Source organism: Dromaius novaehollandiae, chromosome 1 (genome assembly GCF_036370855.1).
Source record: "Dromaius novaehollandiae isolate bDroNov1 chromosome 1, bDroNov1.hap1, whole genome shotgun sequence".
NCBI classification, from domain to species: domain Eukaryota; kingdom Metazoa; phylum Chordata; class Aves; order Casuariiformes; family Dromaiidae; genus Dromaius; species Dromaius novaehollandiae.
In genome coordinates, this window is record NC_088098.1 from 108597636 (window position 1) to 108619474 (window position 21839).

The following is a 21839-nucleotide window of genomic DNA, read 5'->3' on the forward strand; positions in this document are numbered from 1 at the left end:
TCTTGGCAGATACCACTATTCTATTTAAAGATAAAGAATATGATCCATGCTACAGTTCATAAAGAACCTATCTGAAACTCCTCACATGGCCAAATATGAAGTTATCATCTATAGTTAATGAAGGAAAACTAAAATATGGAACAAAGTCTTGCATTAAATCCTTAAGAATAACCTTCATTTCCAGAAAGCAAAGCCTGGTAACTATTGATAACTGCTGATCTGATAAATGTTAACTAAGGGGAAATGAGGTAGTTCTTGTAAAAATAATTGGTGACTTCATAGATTTGTGATGAACTGTCACTTCCTAGGTAATGAACATGCTTGCATTCATATCTACCTCTGCACGAATTGCTTGTGCATCCATCATTATTAATGTCCACAGAGGTCAGGACACTGCACATGTGAAGCCCATCCCCATGCTGGAAGCGAGAGGAAGCACTGGGAGGAAACACTTTACCACAGAAAGGCAAAAGGAACCTCTGGTTACTTCGACATACAGATGCAGCACTAGCTGTGAAACACATTTGCCATTCACTGCTCTTTTACTCCCCTTCCTGCCATGTGAATTTTTGTACTTGCATACTTCCTAATCAAAGAAGTGAAAGAAAGAAAAAAAACAAGGAAAATCGGTGAAAGAAAGAAAAATAATCTGGAATGCACATTAGACTCTGCATGCCTGAAGACACTCTACTCTTCAAATTCCCCCTTGTAATGGTTTAAAAATACATGTGCCAGAACAGCATTTTGCTAGATTTTATTTCAGATGTGTCAGACAAGAAAGTCCCTGACAAACACCTTCAAAACTATTCTTTTGAAAAGTGCAAGAGAAGAGTCATTCATTCATTCTGACCAGAAGAGTCACTCCATCAGTGCTCTGATGTATTCAGACTGTCTCATGATCAGCAACAAGTCTCATGAATTTGCTGTAAGATGCTCCAGCTTCCTCAGAAACCCAATGTACCGCAGAGCTACACCTACACTGACAGCACGTAAAGAGAATACGCTATGGTATTTCTATTTAGCCTGGCTGATACTGTGTCCGAATAACCCTAAAAATTTAATTGGATACAAGATTTTTTTTATCCAAGAATCAGAGTAATAGACTTGCTATAGAAACACAACAGCAAGTAGAGAAGGAAACTAAAATTAAAGAGTTAATATTTTACCTACATAGAAAACAATAAAACTTTTTCCGCTACAGTTCCATGAAACCACTACACAATCACCTTATTCTGAGACTAATGTTGTGTGGGAGTGTAAATGTGCACCTACATCTTCACAAGAAAGGTATTTGGCTATTCACATCCTACTCCTCCTATGCCACTATCAAGAAGTATCAAGGAAAACACATTTCATTCATTACACTTCACACTCCTCCAGTTTTTATTTCATCAGCTTCACACCAAGACCAAAAGTTGATTTAATCTACTAAGCCTGTTCTTCATATAAGTAGCTCCAAAGCCAATGGTCTGTCACACAGGAAAAGCACCAGTACAAACTAAACTCACAGAATATTCATTTATTTCTAAAGTAAGTTACCAAAATGTTCATGGCTACTGGGTTAATGGCAGTTACTAGAAAGGTTCAGAATCTACTCCAGAAAGGCCAGTGGTTTTATCATAAACCCTGAGCAATTTAAAAGAAAAAACAATCTTGTGTCAGTTTAAATGTTAATATTGCATTACGGTATTTCATAATACAGATGTCAGAATTGCCTTCACAAGCCTCTTCAGTATTATCACTCTTCCCTTTTGACTTTATTTCTTCCTGTATCACCACTTTTCACCAGTGATTCCAGCTGTTTGATACATCATCTATTAGTTATCCCCACATCTCTTCTGCAGCTTTCTATGCACCTGACTTTCTATGCACAGAAAAGCCCTTCCTAAATCAAACCTCTAAAGGCCACTGTTCCTTCTTTAAAATCTTTTCTGAAGACTCAAATATTTTGATTTCTTTATCATTTCAAACATATAGCTGTAATATGCTTTGATTAAAAATAAGCTGGGGGAAGCTGATGCTAGATATTTAATAACAAACTAACATGCATTTAGCACTATACATACCATATACATACACATACACAGAGCTGCCACCTAGCATTTTGTTCCCCTACTCTTCTCATTTTGTTGCTAATGCACTTGGGATATCACCACAAGATACAGAAGTAACAATCTATTATTGTACAAATACTGACAAACACCCAAAATAAAAGAAAGAAGAAATATATTAAACAAAAGGAACTTAAAAATATGATTGGACATACTCCATTGTGTAGGTATATTTGAAACATACTCAGTTCAGTAATTCTGATAGGTCATACTTAAAAGGGGGTTTATATATTTAGTTCAGAAAGGCTAAAGCTAGAAAGACAACTGAGGGATATAGTTCATAATTTATGCTTTACTATAAAACAGTAGTAGAATAAAGAAACATCAACCAAAGTCACAGATGCCATTTGAAAACTCTAAGCGTGCTACAAGCGAAAGCAATCAATACTGTTTCTGAGAGATTATTAGCTTGTTTTGTGCATTTGACAGCATTTTGAATGCATTCCTTATGAGAGTTTTGCCAACAATGCATGTCCTTCCTCGGACACAGCAAAAGCACTTTATCAGGAAAAGAAGCAGCAAAAGTGCAATAGAAAAGGTATCCAGCAGCAGAAAGTACTAGACAAGGGAAGCAAAAGGCCTGAATATATTTGATTTTACTTAGAGGACTGCCCTAAAGACATATTTTAATGTCAAAGAATCTTCCTTTATCCTATAATCTTGGTTTCTTCTGATGGCAATAAATAAGAAAAAAAAATGAAAATATTAAAATAACAATTGAAAGAGCAACATGCTTTAAGGACATGATGGTTAGTTAACCTATGTAGAATCTTTTCCAACAATATAGGATCTGTCATATTGCAAGGTTCCCCCCACACACGCACAGACCATAACATTTCTGTATGAGATAACATTAGCTTGAAAATGATGCTCTTGCAGGTACTTACTTAAATCTGTTGAAAGACAGTCACAGTGACTGTTCATTTTCTTGCCCTTTTGTATTCCTTGTTCTACTTAGAAAGTACTTACCAGACAGACTCATTACACACATCTGTTAGATATAATGAATAAGTATGTTGCCTTCACTATCCTCTTAACCACAGAATTGACTGAAAGCAAGCAGAGATCTCAAATAGAGATCCAGTCAGTCACATCCTAGTTTGAACAAAAGATAATGCACAAAAAATTCAAGATAATGAGAAAACTCAACTGGAGTACAGGCTGATGCACTGGCATCAGACCGATTATCCTAGACGCATTCCTCTGAGCAAAGTGACATTGTAAAGATTACACTTCTAAGATTTATACTTTACAGTCTCTTTCCCCTCCCGCAAAATGAGGGAAGACAGATGGGAACAGACTCCGATGGTACGACTGTTTCTAGGTAAGGTAGTTTTTTGCTCAGAGTAAGCTGTGTCAGCTACGACAAGGTCCTCTGAAAGCTTTTCCTAGAGCAAAATTAATCCATTAAGCAGCACATCCTAACTTCCCCAAGACATGTATCTGCAGATAAGCCATCTTTCCTACAGTGCACGTCTTGCCAAGAAAGGAGGGCAGGGAACACTGACAAGGGAGATCAATAATTGTCATTACAAATATTTGACCAAATCTTGGTCATGAAGGGCTGATTTTAGTAAGTTTCTGTTGTATAAAATTGTGACTTTGCTAAGTGAGGTGTAATCAACCTTAATGGTAAAGAAAAACGTTGCAAATATACAATTCTGACTTTTTTTCTTTTTAATAAAAAATGCAGACGGTAATCCAAAACCACAGTATAAGCAGCCTATTCATTGTACAAAGTGATTTGAAGTGAAACATCCCAAAATTGTTACGTAGACTCAAAGGAAATTTATTCTAATTGACGTCTCTTCAAAATCTTTCTTCCTCCTACACCAACATACACATGGTGTACTTCAGTTGTAGGAAAAATCCATCTGCATTACAGGCCAAAAATAAGAACAGTCACCATGGAGCAGAAAAACAGCTCTGTGTGTTTAGGTAACCAGTTTTTAACAGTGTAAACTGCATCTTGGTTATGAGGTTTGCTAATGGATCATTTCTCACATAATCTGAAATAACAAAAGCCATCTCCCTTCTTTTTCGTACAGCACTTTGCTCAGAAGTATATTACTACTGGCCAGATTGCAAATAGGGTCCTTACATACTTTCAGCTTACACCTCAGTGCTCGTGTTTTCTCTGCACTGTAATATTCTTTTGCAGAGTCTTACTGCTCCCTTAAAAACTGTTGCATTCCACCACACTGCTGATAGCATGTTAGGGGTGTGAGAGCAAATGCGTGATTTCTCACTTGCAATCTTAATCAGAAGTGAGTAACAGCATGATATCCCTAAAAACGGGTATACAGAATCATAGGCAAATGAATCATTCTTTCCCAAGTGAAAAATGATGTTATAAATAAAAGTCACTGCTACAATTGGAAAGTTAAATCAATTTGTCTGCTGCAAAGTAGTCTGGTTTAGAGTTCGGTTGAGAAGTAAAATATCTACCGTAGGCATGCTCCCTGAAAGCACGCAGCAGACAATTATTTACTTAATTCAAAAAAAAAAAAAAAGTTTTCTGACTAAAAAAAAAAAACACTTTGGCTTCGGAAATTAAAGTAACCATTTCACTTCAAGTGTGGTTTTCATGAATGTTCACTGGCTCTGCACAATGATAAAAATCACTTCAAAAATGAAAATAACAGGGAGAAGAGGACTATTTCCAGCTATGAACAGGTGTTTGTGTATGTATGCCTTTGTGTATATATGCTGTGTTTAGATACATCCCATGTATACACACACGTGCGCGTGCCTGTGTGCACCCCCCAGGTGACTTCCAGACGTCCCTTCCAGTCTAAATTATTCTATGACATATACATAGGCATGGAACAAAAGCATTAAAAAGACAGCAAGAGTTTTCTCAATCTTTTCACGCAGTAGAGCTCAAGCACAACAGCTCTGCCCAAGGGAGTCTCAGAACCACTCTGGAATTTAGCAAGGCCAAGCCGAAGTGTACACCTGACTCTAGCAGGCAGCATCTTGCTCTTTTTCAGGTCGAGGATGGAAAGGAAACCAATAGGCATTGTTTATAGACACCACAGCAATGTCTTTACTAAAGAACAAACATACTATCATAGCACTGGGAAACTAACAACTGCTGCTTATCAGATAGGCAAAGGGAAGCTTCTAATCTTCCTGCGTACCTTTGTAAGAACTAATGCCTAATTGGGGGCAAATAAATTTTATACTTTTAGGTAGAAGGACTAATAACCATGGGTTCTCCAAAGTCCAAGACTTTCTACCGATGCATGATAATGACCATCTTGGACATGTTAGTAAAAATTATTTTTTTTTAAAAAGAGTAAACATGAAAATATTAATTTTAACATTAACCAAAAGTTAATATTAAACTAAGACTGCACCTTTAAAAAAAAAAACAGCTTTCAAACAACAACTTAGTTCTGATCCCTTCAAGAACCATGAGCCAATTAGCTCAGCATTACAGTAGTATACTATAGCCAAAAAATATCAGTGAAATCATAGTAACTTCACATATAATAACATGCTGCACAAACTTCAAAAATTTCTAAGGAGACTGTTCTCTGATCAAAGACTTAACATCACTCTAAAAAGCCTCTTCAAAAAACTTTTAACCAAGCTGGTCTGGTTCTTCAGCACGTAGGTACTTAAATATTTTCACACACACAAATCTAACTTTCACAGTATCACAGTATTAGAAACAATAATGAAGCTTACTGTGTATATTTTAGTTCTGACTAGTAACTGATCTTCTCTCCACAAACACAGATAATTTTAACAGCTTATTTAGATAAGCTTGACAATACATGTGGCTACTTCAGCCAAGGAAACTCTATTTTCTGGTCTCTTCCTTCATCTTCACACTCACAAAAACTCTCTGGGGTCACTAATACACTTTCATATCCTAAAATTTGAAAATAAAAAAGCTGGGATAGTTCACAGCTAAACAAAAAACCCTGAAGCAGGAAAGTGATAAACATACCCCACGGTGTTTAGGGTAACACAAGTTTTGCAGATTGGAAGCAATACAGTTTGGTCCACTCGGATTTCAATGAGGCCATCCTTACATAGTCCAACTTTGAAAAAGCCCACTTAATTCAACAGATGTAAACAATTAACACATTTTGCATAGCACAGAAATAAGATCTATGGCTCCAGAGCATTACAAACCAATGAGAACACCAGACAACAGTTAAGGAAATCACCGTAATTTCACCCAGCTGAAACAGCCTTGAAATAAATATTATGGGGAAGGTGGGGGATTCCCACTGTGATCATTCCAGGCATTTAACTGTAGTGTTGTAAATCATTCCCTGCAGCCACTCTGTCCTCTGTAGGCATTGGCAACAAAAGCTCCTAGCCTTGTTCCTCTCAAGTGCACCAACGGCAGATATCTAAGGAATTCAAAGTAGACAGTATCCATACCTTATGTAAAACTTCACCCAAGCATCCTATAAAAAGAACCATTTGAAAAGATATAAATAACTACCAGCCAATCAATATTTATTCAGCAGCAAAGCTGAAAATAAAATTGAAAGTAATATGACCAGACGTCAAAAGCTCACAGTAATCTGTAGGTTTAGAAACCTGGTCGTCTGTCAAACAGTTTCTCTTTGGAAGTTTCAATTAGATATAGAAAAGTTTTTCCCAAAAATCTGAGGATGAAAATATAGTTCAAACTCAGCCAAATGAGCTTCTAGTCTTACTTCTTTTTAATCCCCATATTGAAAGAGTACTACTTTGTAATGCTTCTTAAGAGCAGAAGATTTCTAGAATCAGTATAAACTTCCTCACAACATCTCTGCTATTTTGCTATTTATGTCACACTACAAAGTAAGGTGAATAAGTACAGGCAATACAAGACTTCCAGAATGTCTGCAAATTCTGCCCTTCACTTCACTTCTTGCTAGTATGCACTTTAGTGACTCACTCGGATGTCCTGAATTAAAAAGAAAAAAAAAGTGTCACATTGTTTTCTTTGTCTAGAACTAAAAATTAAAGTCCTTGGTAGGCAGTTATTTTATATTTTATGGTATACTTTATAGTTATTTCTTTTTACTCAACAGTATTTATCTATAAAACAGATTATGGTGTTTAAATATACATGTATATTTGCATACACATTATTTATATATGAAGTATATAAAAGGATGAGTGTATATACACATACCTATACACCCACACCCTAGTAATTTAATACAACAGATAAAAACTCAGACACAATAAAAGATTCTTTTCTTCCACAAAACTATGGTGCAGTGAACCCACTTCCTCCAGAGTAAGTGTGCAAGATGAAAGATTTCTTGTAGAAATCTCTGACTTTTTAGGTGCAACCAGTAGAACAGCAACATGCTTTTATACCTAATGGTTTTCTGATTGACTGAAGGACTGCAGATGCAGCTGCAGTTAGCTTTCTAGGTGAAAAGAGATCAAAGCTTCCCTGTGAGATAGGACAACCAAACAAATATTTATGGAAAAACAGAAAGACAAGTTTAAAGTTCACACCATAAACATGCTAACATGAAGCCCTGCATTTGCCAACACTTGCACTGTATGTGAATGGCTTAGTACAACCTCACTGCACCATACATATGAAAATGACAACTGTGTTGTATTTTTACTAAAAAAAATTCTATTTTATTACCTTGTTCTCATATCCAGAATATTGTGGCTAGAAAAGAATTGCACTCAGTATCTTTGCAAGCCTGGTATATTTAATTTCCCTCCCCCCACATCTAACTGAAAAACTCAGTTATGGTTTTGTGTTACTTTTCAGAGTTTAAGCAAACATTCATCTTATAGAATACAGTTTAGGTAGAAGAAATGTGTTCAAAAAGCCAACAGTGCTGTCATCAACCAGTTCTGCAGACCTGAGGACAAGTCAGTCCAACATTAGATGTTTCAGGTAAAGCATTTCCACGCTACACAACTTTTTCCAACAAAGATCTTATACATACATACATACATACACACTCTCTCTCTCTCACACACACATGCGCGCACACACACGCGCACACATCTTTCTTGTTTTTCCTCTCAAAGAAGATCTGCCTCTCACCATTAATGTCATAGCTCTATCTTGGCCATAAAACAAAATGCTACTCAACTACATAAAGGAGAATATATACAGTACCTTATTAAAGCTGTGAGAAGGGGGCTTATTACTAGTAGCTAGGAATTGATGTGCTTTAGTGATCAAGACAGGACTTGAAAGAACTATGCTGGATTTATGAAGAGAAATTTATTGCAAAACAAAGCCCAATAAATTTCATTTATGCCAAAAGCAGCCGCAAGCTTGAGGAAAGTGACACAGGTCTAGTTTAACAGTGAACTCTAACTAGCTCAGCTAAAGAGAGTTTTCCATTTCCTGGCATAATAACAAATCCTGAAGCAGAGAGGGGCTAGGGGTGAGATTTTTTTCCTCTGTAAGTAACTTAATGAATGAAGTACTAATTAACATTATGGCATTGATAAATGGAGAGAGAGATTAGGGATGTACTCGATAGTCAGGCCTTCCCAGATGGACCGTCAAAGCCACATTAATTCCTATCTCATTGGAGCATCTGCTTCTCCCATAATCCACTGCCCCTTGGTACAAACAACACAAACTGTTGTGACTCAATTCGATTTATATCAATCTAATTTCTTTTAATCCAATTTGTATTCCAATCTACTACCTTCTAATCATTTAAATCTTCAGCCTCCATCTGGTAAATTTTCTCTCAAAATTAACCGAGCAGATGCCTCCGCAATTGTCTTCCACAGTCAGGCTAATCATGCCCTCGCAGTGGCCTACAGAGCACACTGAATAGGTACGTGACTTACAGCATTGCCCTTCTTATTACAAACATGGCGATGCAGCAAGGCCATTTTGTCTGTCATTAATTGGTTAATTTGCATAACACTGCGAGGGAAAGATGCCTACAAAACAAAAGCTAAGGGTAAAAAGCTTCAGGAAGGCGGCACAACGTGCTCATGGTTTGTCACGTGGCTATTACACTTTGAACCATCCATTGTTTGTGGTAACAAACACGGAACTGGATTACAGCTAAATACATAAACATCCATGTATAATATTGGATTGCAGGATCTTCAGCATTGCTGCCACTAGTACTTGCAGAGAGCAGGGGGACTGTGTGAACAAAATTCCAAGAAAAATGCCTGATACTGAGAAAGTTAGAAAGAGCATAGCTTTGCCAGACTCAAAAACTTCAGCAAACATTCTCTCTCTCAAACGAAGTAACTTTTAGACAACGGAACTATGTATGCAAATACAGTCAGACTTCATGACTAAGGAAATTTGTAGCTCTTCAGGTTTCCTCAAAACTGTTCCCAAGAGAGTAAGGCTATCCAGCACATCATTAGTAGGCATGAGAAAAAGAATCAAGAATGAAGCTAACACCTTCTTAGCCCAGGACAGTCAAAAATTCTGAAGCTAGAGACAGAGAGAGTAGTACCTCTCTCTTAAAACTGGTTGCTTCATTAAGAATAAAATGTTGATCTTTCCCCTTCATCAATGCTATGTAATCTCCATAAAGTTGAAGGTAGTTTCAGTAAAAAATGTACATTTTTATTCAAATATTCAGTCATTGACTGCCAGAGCTAATAAGACACAGAGTATTTTCAAGCTTATAATTCAGGATCCTGGGAGGACAGCAGTGAAAATACTAAATGTGTATTAAACATTGTTTGGGAAACATAAGAACCACAACAGGCATTTAAAAGTAACATGGAAAGCTCAAGAAAAACAGGCTGGGACAGACGGACGGACACACACACACTAGCATCTCTGTACCACATAAGCAGGGAGAGGAGGTAGAAGGGGGAACTTGTACCTGTCACTTACTCAGCACATTGCACCATGAACTACATTCCTGGTTGGCTCCCAACTGTTTATGTAAGATCAACTATTAAACAATAGTCTCTACATTCACAGAGGGAGGAGTCATTGCCCTTTCACCATTACAACTTCTGTATAAAATATATAGCTTCACATTTGTCAGAAGAATATAAATCAGACTAACATGGGAGGCTCAGCCTCCTGTCTTCATCTTACAGAAATACTTGTGCCATCCACATTTTCAGTAGCTGGGAGATGGGCTGTTTATGATGATGAGGATGTGCCTGGAGTTTGCTACTGTTTCCTCCCCTCCTCTCAATCTTTCACATCTGCCCCTGATTACCAGGTTTTGTTTTTCAGCTAATAGGTACTAGTAAATTTGTCATGACCTAAGGATAGCAAAGAGTGTAAATACCGTGGATGCAAGCCACAGGATGCTGAGGAAGAAAGAGAGGGTGTGCTTGGTTAAGGGGGGGTGGAGTGGGCCATCTTTCTTCCCCTCCCACAAGCTGTCAAGTCCTTCTGTGCACACCCCCTCCCTCATCCCAGCTACAAACCTTCCTCTGTGTGCCTGCCATGACAGGTGGTCCAGATTTTCACTTAGAAAATCTGGCCACCCTATGTTTGCAACACCTCCCCACTTAGTATCATCTGTGAATTTAATTAGCATGCAGTTTACTCACTCATTCAGATTATTAACGAAGATGTTAAACAAAACACAGCCCAAATAAAAAGATCCCTGTGGCAAACCAATTGATGCTTTTCTTTAAATCAGTTTATTGCCATCTATTTTAATCCTTTATTCACAGCCTTCAGCCAATTATTCATCTTCATGGTAGCATGGATATCCAAGCAAGTTTGAAATTTTTATTTCCAGCTAACAGGATGTGATATACTGTGCAGCAAAATTTTACTTAACTGTCCCCATTGCCAGTGAAAGTTCTGGTGCTCATCCACTGCACATTTTAACCACATTGTTTTATCACACTGGAATATCTAACCTCTTGCTTCCCCTCTTCCACCTGCCACTCCTCAGCTGCACTCACAGCATCATTGCTAAATGCCAGTCAGGAAACATCCACATCATCAGCTGAGAGCATTTCCAATGCCACAACCCAGAACCAGTCAGTAGAAATCTGGCAGAGGGTGACAGAATCATTAGAAAAAAAGCAAGATGGGGATAGATTTAATGTATTTAACAGTTTTCCAAATTGGGCTTGAAATGAGGGATTAGCAGCAGTGGGGACCATACAAGGAAGACAGGAAAAAAAGATCCTGTTTTTATTAATTAAAATTGATGCAAAAGAGTAATACTCTGAGCCAGTACTTTCAATAAGGGCATTTCAGCTTTATTCGTTAGATAAAACTACAATGCAATGACTGTATATCAATATTTACAGCTCTTGAAGTTAAAATACATTTTAATTAATGGAGTTTTATAAATAAAGAAGCCATATCACATTTAGGAAAAAGACAAATGAGAATATCCACCTTGAATATCCACCAAGAATATCCTTCACTAAAAAATATCATGACAGGACTCTCCATACAAGAACTGGAAAACACAGTACAGAGCATATCACTATATATACATACCTATGGGTGTATATATATATATTTATAAAAAAATATACACACAAGCATATAAAAACACACACAGAGATGCTCTTACTTATGAAAGAAATCCAACCTGCAGTTCAAGACTTTAAGCAGCATCTTCTTTCCTTCACACCTTACCTTAATATCAGGAACAACAACTTCACATATGAACATGTACACAAATCCCATCATTTACCTAAAACAGGTGGTCACACACAATGCAAGTGATGAAAACTGGCTCTGAGGTTGTCTATATGGTACTACTTTTCTTCTAGTTCTTCCTTAAGAAGAACTGCTGAAGTCTCAAAAATTTACCTCAGGGCAGCTCCACTGAATATAAATGCCTTTGGAGATTCCATTTGTCTGTTTTAATTAACAAACGGGACACCTCTGGAGACTCTGTCCTGATCACACTATAGTAGGCAGTTTAAGCAAGAGGTCCTAATCCATGCTTGCCTCTCAGGCATGAAACAAGTGAAAGAAATCATGAAAAAAGCACAACAGATTTCTCCCCACAATCAACATCATCTTTAATCAACTTAGAGTGTAAATGACCTAAACAGAGGTTAAAATAGACTTCAGTTTATAAATTCAGTTTACACTGAAGCAAAATGGAAACCTGGCTCTTAAATAGAGGTACACGACCCCTGCTTATTGACCAGCAGCATCCTTTCCCACTTCTTAGCAGCTTCTAAACATGTTTCGTACCATGCTGTCATACTATATGCTTCTACATAGAGATGAATATGAAAGTCATTTGCTTGAAAGACATATTTTAAACAATATAGTAATAAAGCCCTGGAGATGGGAGAAAACACAGTACTATGAGAATACTTACAAAAAAGGAAGTAATTTGTGCAATCTAATATAATCCTTAAGCCAGTTTGTTCACAGATAACTCTACACTAAATATCACTGCTTAACTGTATAACTGTAATAGCTCCATCCAGATTTTATGCAAAGTTTAATTTCATAATAAGAGGCACCTGTAAACTCTCACCTGAACATAGCAATAGCATCTTTTCCCCATTACCCATTTAGCTCTATGCAGTGGAAAGCACATGACTGCATACTTACTCATGATCCCTATTTATCAGTGAATAGATGAGCACAGCAATGTGTTTAATTCTAATATGACCTAAGCACTCAATAAAAGTATATTACTAAATATTTCCTAAGTATAAGGACATAAAGATAAAAGTATATTCCTAAAGCTATTCCTCCCAAATAGCCCTTTCTCCTGAATTAGGATCTTAAATGGAGATCTCAGTTCAGCTGTCAAAGAAACTTATATATGTAGGTTAGATAGTCAGTGCAGAGAGAATTCAATTCCAAAGGGATTCATACCATCTTAGCATAGTTTTTAAATTCAGTAGCAGTAGGATGAACCATTAGCACAAAACTCTCCCACAGTTACAGAAGGAACCTAATTGACACCCTTAGATTAGACACCTAGTTTTACACACCTTGTCTCAGAGGAAGTGAATCTACTCTTCGTAACTAGTGAGACAGAAGAACAAATTTTTGTTCTTTCAGATGACCAACTGCTGCTTATTTTCAAAACTGAAGCGTCTGATTTATCTGAAAACTCCACCAAGCATACTTAACTTCCACTCTATGTGTGAAAATTATTAAACAGTTTGTGTTTTGGAAAAAAAATGCAGATTGCAAGATTGGTGATCTATGCCATACTGTAAGAGACTTCCACTCTTCCTGGAACTAACATGACTACACTCCAGCTAACCTGGCTGCACTGGGACATACTGCAGATATACCGCTTTCAAAAAGAGAAGGGGGGCAGTGTACCTATCTAGCCATTAACAGGCATTAAAGAATGTCAATGACACATCAGCTCACCCCTCTAAACCAAAGAAACAGTTGGTGTTGTGTGTGATTAAGAGCTGAGAGAAACATAACAAAAGTGTATGCAGGTGACTGAGGTCACCAGAGGACAGCATAGAAGAAAAAGAGGGTCAAGTTATTATCTGGAATGCATCCACAGTGCACAGCCATCTTTTAAATGTTTTTATAATAAGCATGCCTGTATTGATTTAATAATCTTTGTGCTCTAGATTTATTCAGCACACTATGAAGAACTACATCAAAGATTCTGAGCTGAGAAACCAGGTCTTGTTCCTTACACTCATTCAAGGTAATAAGAGATGAAGCCATTTAAAATGACTTATGTCCCATCCTGAAAGAAGTGCCTTGTTTCGTATGAAAAAGGAAACAATTGTCACTTGAATGTTATCAGTACAGGAAAACTTTCATTTACAAGTTCATATTTGGAACAAATAATGTGAACATCATAAAAATGGAATTTGACTTTTAAATCATATTGACTAATATACCTGTGTGTACGTGACAACCAACACACTGATTCTTTTACTGTGAAGCCTGTAATGGCTATTACGTAGATAAAGCCAAAATGGATAGGAGATAAAACACCTGTATGAAAGTATCAGTCCCTCACACTGAAAATCTATCTTTCTAGACCTGCAAGTCTAGGCTATTGCCCCAAAATAGGTGTTTACTGTAAACCACACAAACATGACAAATCAAATATTCTTATCTACAAATCTGCAAATCTCAGCCACTCTCATAAACATGTATAAAGAAAAACAGCCCTTTTCCTTACCTTGCCCATAGTGAGTTAAATCGGCACTGACTTCTAACTTCATCAGCACTAATGCTGACTTAAACGAAGGTGAAATCAGGCTCGCACTGTGTGGGCAAGTGTCCCTAAGCGTACCCTCCTTGCCACTTGCACATCAGTTGGTGAAACCCTACGCCTAGTGTATCAGTAACTGCCACAAAGGTCTTGCTCCCGCCTTTCACCTCCCTCCCCAAGAATGGTAAGAGGGAGAAAGGGAAGAGCCATAGTTCAAAGGGGCAAACACAATAAGGTCATTTTAAGTGCTAAGGTCAGGCTGTATATTTCTAGAGGGGAAAAAAAAGTCTGGGAAAAAAAAAAGCTACCAGCTAACAGTGACACTGGAGAGGAAGTTACTTAATATTCATGTTGATAGAAAAGAAGAAAGGATTAATCATGGAGAATTAGCATTTTCATTGAGGAGCTCAGTTGAGTCGTATTCTAGTTTGAGGGGAAGAGGGCTGCTTCACCCTAGCATTTTACATCTCTCATTTATCGAAACATTGCAGCTTGTTCTCAACTGTCATTAACGGATGAATAATGAAAGACTTCTTTACTTTTATTTCAGATTAATCATATGGCTCCCTTGGTCTTCCCATGCTGAATGTGCGTTCTGAACCTTTCTTTTTTTTTCTCCTTCTTTGAAATGCATGTGGGATAAAGAAATCTGTTTAATTAGATTTCAATTCTATTGGGGGAAAATGGTCTCTATTGAAAGGGCATCACCTACTATTTTCACCTCACACTTACAGTGTTGCGGTGCCACTGTGCACTATTATCCCTCTGAAATTGTGTCACATTTATGTTAATTTCACACCACCTCTTTTGTTACACAAATTAAATGGTTAAAAAAAATCATTGTAGTTACCTAGCATAGAGAAAATGGTGTAAAAATGACTGAAACCATTACAATATGCAAATGTATTCACAACTGGGGTTCTAAAGTAAAAATACAAATCATCATGTACCACCAAAATATTGACGTCTTTTAGTTCAGTTTCTTTATTTAAGGTCAGTTGCAAATTGTATTGCTTAAAAATTCAAGTACTTTTCCCCAACTCCTCCCCCTCTTGTGCCCTCCTCCAAACACCTCCCCCCATCCATTATCAAGTTCTTGATTTGACCTTTTGAATTACATATATAAAGCAAATCACATCTGAATGCAATTTTTCCCTAGAGTGAGGGGCATATTGATTAGTACAGCATGTTGGGCTACTTAATGGAGGCTGATCATTTCCACATCTTAGCACTGCAGAATTTGCCACATCAGCTCAGACCCTAGGCACATCCTAGGTTTGTCATCATGCTTCAAGAGAGTGGAAAACAGCAGACTCCCTGCAATTGTACAAAAGTGCACATGGGCAAAACAATTCCATCACAAACAGCTGCAGGTGATCAGGTTACACCTTGAAGTACACACTTTGATTAACTATTCCATACTTTAATTTGTGTAGCTATAGATGTCATTCATGGTTAGAAAATTACCCAACATCATTCGGGGCAGGGGGTGGGAGGTCCTTTCCCATTTTCTCTTCTCTCCCAAAATAATCATAACGAACTTAACTATTGCTTAATGAACCTCTTCCTGTTTTCTATGCTTTTAGCAACCTTCTTCATGATCTTCACCTTTCTCAGAGCCTATCAACCCAACAGTCATTACAGTACAGTACTGTATGTTGTCCTCAGCAGAAAAGGACTAATACATTGTGCCTAAAATAATGTTAGGAACTACTAAATTTGTCTGCTTATAACAAGCAATTAATTGAGAATGATTACAGAAACCAGCATGGTTTCTTTCAATGTCTATTAAGCATTTTCATCTGTGAAATATGAGGTGATATCTAGCTTTGTTCAGTCTGCTTTAAAATGACCTAAATGGCATGTAGTTTTGATTACTTTGTCAGAAAGAGGGTTCCACACTGCATACGAGACTAAAATTTCATGTGCATGAATCCAGTTCATTACACTCCATTGAATCACATTCTGCTACACTTCTGAAAGACTTGCAGATAATTACAGCTCCTCATTTTTACATTTAGCTATACAGTTCCATGCCTTTGGATGTTTCAATTTCATTAGAACCTCTGATTTTAACTTTCCAGGCTAAGTTAAAATAGTTGCAACATCACAATCATGCTTGTTGTAAGTCACAGATAAACTTTAAAATTTAACTTAAGTATCTTGTCTGAGAATATGAAGAACCATGCAAAATATGAAAGTAGCCTATACAACTCACACAACGGTATAGCAGTCCACCTGATAATCTTTGGTCTCCTCCAGCACACTTTCTTTTAGTTGCTCATAAAACTTCTTCCAAGTTCTCACTACTCTTGTCATGGTATTCTTGTACCATGGTTTTGCATCAAGATACTTAGAAATGCGCATGATAGAAAGCTAAAATTCCCCCCTTTGCAGAAAGCTGGCACAAAGTTTACATTCAACTGATGTTTCAGTTTCCCTCTGTTCTCTTGCAAAGCTGAGGTAATAGCTTGCCATCCCCAAAAATGGAATGTTTTGTTAGACCACACCATTGATCCCTAGCGTTGAGCATCCTCTCTTGCAATGACTAACTCTTAACACATGCATATATCCTAAACCCAATCAGGATATGCTGAACTAAGGAGCGACTATAAAAATGTTTTTCAGAGATCTCTGGCAATCATCTAATTCCTTGACACATGATATTTGATTACTGGCATTTTCTGGATGATAACCTATTTTCTCTCCTAGCCATATCACAAACTTTCCAAGATCCCATTGTATTAGTGACTATGTGGCTCTACTCACTTAAGATTTGAATGCCTGAATCATCATTTTCTTTCTTATTTTAGCGTAAAATTCTCAGTTTTACATGATCTTTAACAAGAACATTTTCATCCCCACTAAATTTACACATATCTAACATTATTCTTTGCTTCTCTCTTCCTGCTGCTGCTATCTAAAGCAAGTGATATTATCACGGCCTGCAGAATGTGTTCTTTCAAAGCAAAACCAATAACCCTGATTTTCAAAGGCTTTTAATTTAACAGAAAAGGTAAAATTGTGCCCTAAAATCAGACATGCAATTTGCTCCATATGAAACAAGAAATGCAACTATTAAGGAACATTAAACAGATCTTCATTTTTTTGCTATTATAGAAGGTATAACTTCCTTGATATTTTATTTTGCTTTTGAGTACTCACCTGGAAATATTTTCACTTTTAAACTGGCATTAAAAGTTGTTTTCATTAACCTTTCATTTTTGTTCAGATAAGCTGGACATTTGCCCACAGAAAGCATTGAACTAGAAGAGCATCAGAGTTTGATGTTTGTTACACAGCAGCACCTGCACCATGTACCCATATTTGCTATCATATGCATCAAAGTAACAAGAAATCCTGTCACTTCTAGACAAGGTATCATATATAAGGACAGCTAAACACAACGGGAGCTACGAGATAGTATTCCCTAGTTCTGTAGCCAGTTTGTTCTCCCTGTGGATGTCAAAACATTTATGTGCTTGGACTCTACACTGATCAAGTTTCTTTTCTCTCAAGCCAGCTTCATTTCATCACACCACACCAGCATCCATGTACGCTCATATGTGTTCCTGAACGCAGGACATACAAGTTCAACTCCACACTCTGTCAACAGCTTGCTATACAGCAGATCCTTCACTCACCCCTTACCTCAATTTTTTTTATTTTTAAAATGCAGAGGATGGCATGACTCCATTGTCAAACATTTTGAGATCAACTGATGGAAAAACCCCATGTAACAGATAGCATTGTCATCTTAGTAAGGCGTCTCTCTGACCACTACCCTGCATGCACAGATGGCTTAGAGTAACACGTGGCTAATACCACTCTCTTCCTGCTATGCCCTGCAGTGACATGCAGGATGTAGCTGCGAGTTCTCAATCTGCTGGCCTTGATCTCTTCCCCTCTGTCCCCCTGGCAGGCACGGAAACTCTGTGTTCCTACAGCTACTGAGAGGTGATTTCACTTTACCAGGATTTATGTTCCCAGCAATACTGTAGTCTCAAACTGAAAAGAAGGCTTCATATTTCAAACTAATTGTGCACACATCCCATAGAAATTCAGACTACCAGTTTTACTATTAACTGTACCTTAACCAACTCATACCCTCTGAACAGTAAAAAGTCCATACAATAATTACTTGTTTGCTTTTTTTTTTAATACACACACACACTACTTGATGAGTTTTCTTCACTGGATTAGCAAGATTTTCCATGTTTCCTGAAGGGCCAAAAGAAAAATCATTTATCTTATTCAAAGAATGTCATTACTGCATGATAAAAATGGAAGAACATCGATAATACTGATGTAGCAGACAAAGGTATCAGAGATATGACTGATATCAGAGATAAGACTTATGTTTCTACAGAGTAGGGTTTATATCCCAAATCAACTTAGATTCCCATCAGAATTTATACATTACACACCCATATCCATCTTTTTTTTTTTTTATAGGGGTAAAACAGCAAGTTTTGCCAAATGGAAAACCCAAGACACTGACAGCATCACACCAGTTATTTTGTTGACTCTGGAAAGACTTGCCCTTTTCTTGTACTTGAAACATTTTTTTAAGTTTTAGAACTGATTTAAAACAGATCAGGGTCACCAAACAATTGTTACTTTACTTTGCTATGTAGCTTGGTAAGAGACTAGTAATCTAAGATGTTTTCCCACAAATGGTCAAAGAATGCTTAACTACAGGAGCAGTCTTTGCTGTGTTTGAGCTTGAGACACTACAACTGTGTTTACAAAATCTACTCAATATGTAGGAAGTACTAGAAACAACACTACTGATAATGAAGTATTTATGGAAATTCTGTAATTTATATTCACTTATAGGATAGTATGTTACGTTCCTGTCATCTTTTTCTGCAGAGTCAAATGTTGCTTTACTGACTGCATGCTACTTCTCAAACAAAAAATAGTCATCTAATTAAATTTGAAGCATCCTTGACATTAAACAAGTTGATTAAAAAAAGACAAATAGAATCTGCTGTCAGCAGAGATGACCCTTTAACACAAATAAAGCCCAGGAAATGCTATTCACTGAAAGACTGCTTTCCTAATCGGGGCTTCTCCCAGCAAGCTTTCTCATAACAGACAGTAAGCCCTAGTACAAAGTCTCCCAGGTACTCGGTCACTGTCTCCCCCAAGGGTATAAATAACTATTTTTCAATCTGTGTATTCTTTGTCTGTTTTTAGCCCTTCTCTGGGATACAGCAGAACAATATGTAAATTGTAAGGGAAGTGTAAGAGAAGCACTGCTCATATGCAAAATCCCTTTTTGGTAGTACAATGAGAATAATAGACTGATAGAATGTTATAGCCAAAGAAAGCCAAAATACCATTTTAAAATGAGTTTTAAGTAAGATGCTGCTTTGCATCAAAATGTATGACTGGATTTTGTCAAAATGACCTGTCACCTATTGTTGGGCTAGTTAACAAAGGTAAAGAAGGAAGGATCACACCCACAGTCAGATCAAGATTCTGAATTTAACATATCACAAGACGGTCTCAAATCTCCTTTCATTTTAAAAAAAGACAGTGTTTTTAAAAGTTAATAGAATATTTATATTACAATTTCTAACAATCCTAGAACAAAGAAAAAAGACAAATCTTTCCCTTATATTTGGGCTATCAGGCGAGTGGCTCTCTGTACAAGTCATTCTGAATGTGAAGATAACCTGTAAATGATTTTATTGAGCAGAACTGATTCCGCAGAGAACAGCTTGGTGAATCTGTGCTTTTGCTTCTTGCCTAGGAAGCAGAAATGAGAAAGATATTTGTTGATTCTTGAAAGCAGTTTATTCCTCACAGTTATATAACAAGAATGGGGCAGGGTCAGGGGGAGTGACTGCCATAATAGTCACATGAGAACAAACAGCTCATCAGTTCAGTATGAGTTTCAACCAGTTTCACTCACCGTTTGCCTCAGGGAACTTCAGCTGCTACTGCACCTACAAGATCAATACTGCTAATTGTGAGGAAAATTATTCAGGATAGCACAGAGCCTTCTACTACTGATGCCTGCCAGAAGAAAGTCAGTTTATCAGCTACTTTAAAGGCTAATATTAAAATCAAATGCAACAACCTTAAATGATCATCTCACTAACTTTGTGGGCAAAATTACTATAGTGGTGTATAGAAACTTCAGAATTGCCTGCATTTTTAAATTATTTTGGTGCCTGATCAACAAGTGTCTAGCCTATTTGTGTTAAGGAATTTAATATTCTTTGGCTAGACCATAGCAAAAGAAAAGGAACTGCCACAGTCAGCTGCTTTTGGGTTATCACTAGTCTTCGTAACACTGGACAAGATAATGGATCTATGGATGGCTAATACTAAAGCAAATGTTTTGCTGGAATGATTCTACTATTTCTACTCAAGACGACCTCAGAAAATTAAGAGTGACTGAGTGTTGGGTTAAAAAACAAACAACAAAAAACACCAAAACACAACTAGTCAAATTCACAAGAGAAATTGACCATAAAGACCCTACCTCTGGAAGTTAATGAGCCACAAATACTGGGAGTTGGTAGAGACTCACTACATGCTTACCCCACGTTTTTGCCCCCCAAACATGTCTACTTTACTCAGTGCCAGACACAAGACAAGGGAACTGTTTGGTGTGACCCAGTACAGGTTAATGTACTTCTAGAATTTAATTATCTGTATTAATGGCTGAGAACTTTTATAGACTTTGTATTATTTTGAAATGATAAAAGAAGTGTGTATGATCTGTACTTTCTCTATATACAGTGTATAAGAACAGCATTAATAGTTTGTGAGACCAAAGTCACCCATTAAATCCACTAACCTAAAATAAACAAGTTAAGTGACCAGGGTCTGACTAGTTCTTAGCAGCTTATATAGTTACAAAGATCATACTCTATTTGTCAGAGCAATAGCTTCACCATTCCTCATCTGAAAACTATTCATTTTTATATTGTATCAAATTAAAATGGTATTTTCTGCTATAAATAACATTTTTATATTCCTCTACAAAATGAAGCAGTACACTTACATTACAATACTTCATTTAATCATTAATTACCATTATATCTGTGGATGTGCATATATGTAAATATACATACATTAAAACAAACCAAGTATTAGTAACAGAGTATATTTTGGAGAGCATAAGTTACCTCCTGCTCTTTTAGCCAAAACCTGGAGTGTCCCACTTGGAACCCTAAGTCCAAAACACTTTAAAATCTTCTTCAGTCTTTTGTAGCAAGGTTCCATTTAGAATGCAGACCGAGGTGCTCCATCTCACTACAGAACCTGCAGCTGATACTACAGGAAGGCAAGGAAAGAAATCAGAGGCAATGGGCTCATTTCCTAACTTTTTGACAGCTGCTTGATCTCCACCTACAAAGCTTGGTTTGTGTTCTGACAAGACTACTTTTTTTTTTTTGGGGGGGGGGGGGGGGGGAGGCAGAGGCGCAGTATTTTACTAAGGAGAGCAGCCAGTTCTGTGCACTTACTCTGCCCTTCCCAACCAATAATGATAGAAGCCAGCACTCAGAGACAGGCTCAAAGTCAATTGTCACCAAGCCTATTTATGTTTCAGTGCAGAAACTTTTCTTTCTTACTTGGGCTTAGTTTTGTTTTTTTACTTTGTTTATAACAGGCCTCC

The 21839-nt window shown here is 37.1% G+C and overlaps 1 protein-coding gene across 16 annotated transcripts in view; it reads right to left on the reverse strand.

The window, feature by feature from the left end:
• Window positions 1–21839, reverse strand: part of ROBO2 (roundabout guidance receptor 2) — a 469585-nt gene that overhangs the window by 428210 nt on the left and 19536 nt on the right. The gene's annotated exons all lie outside the window — the stretch shown is intronic.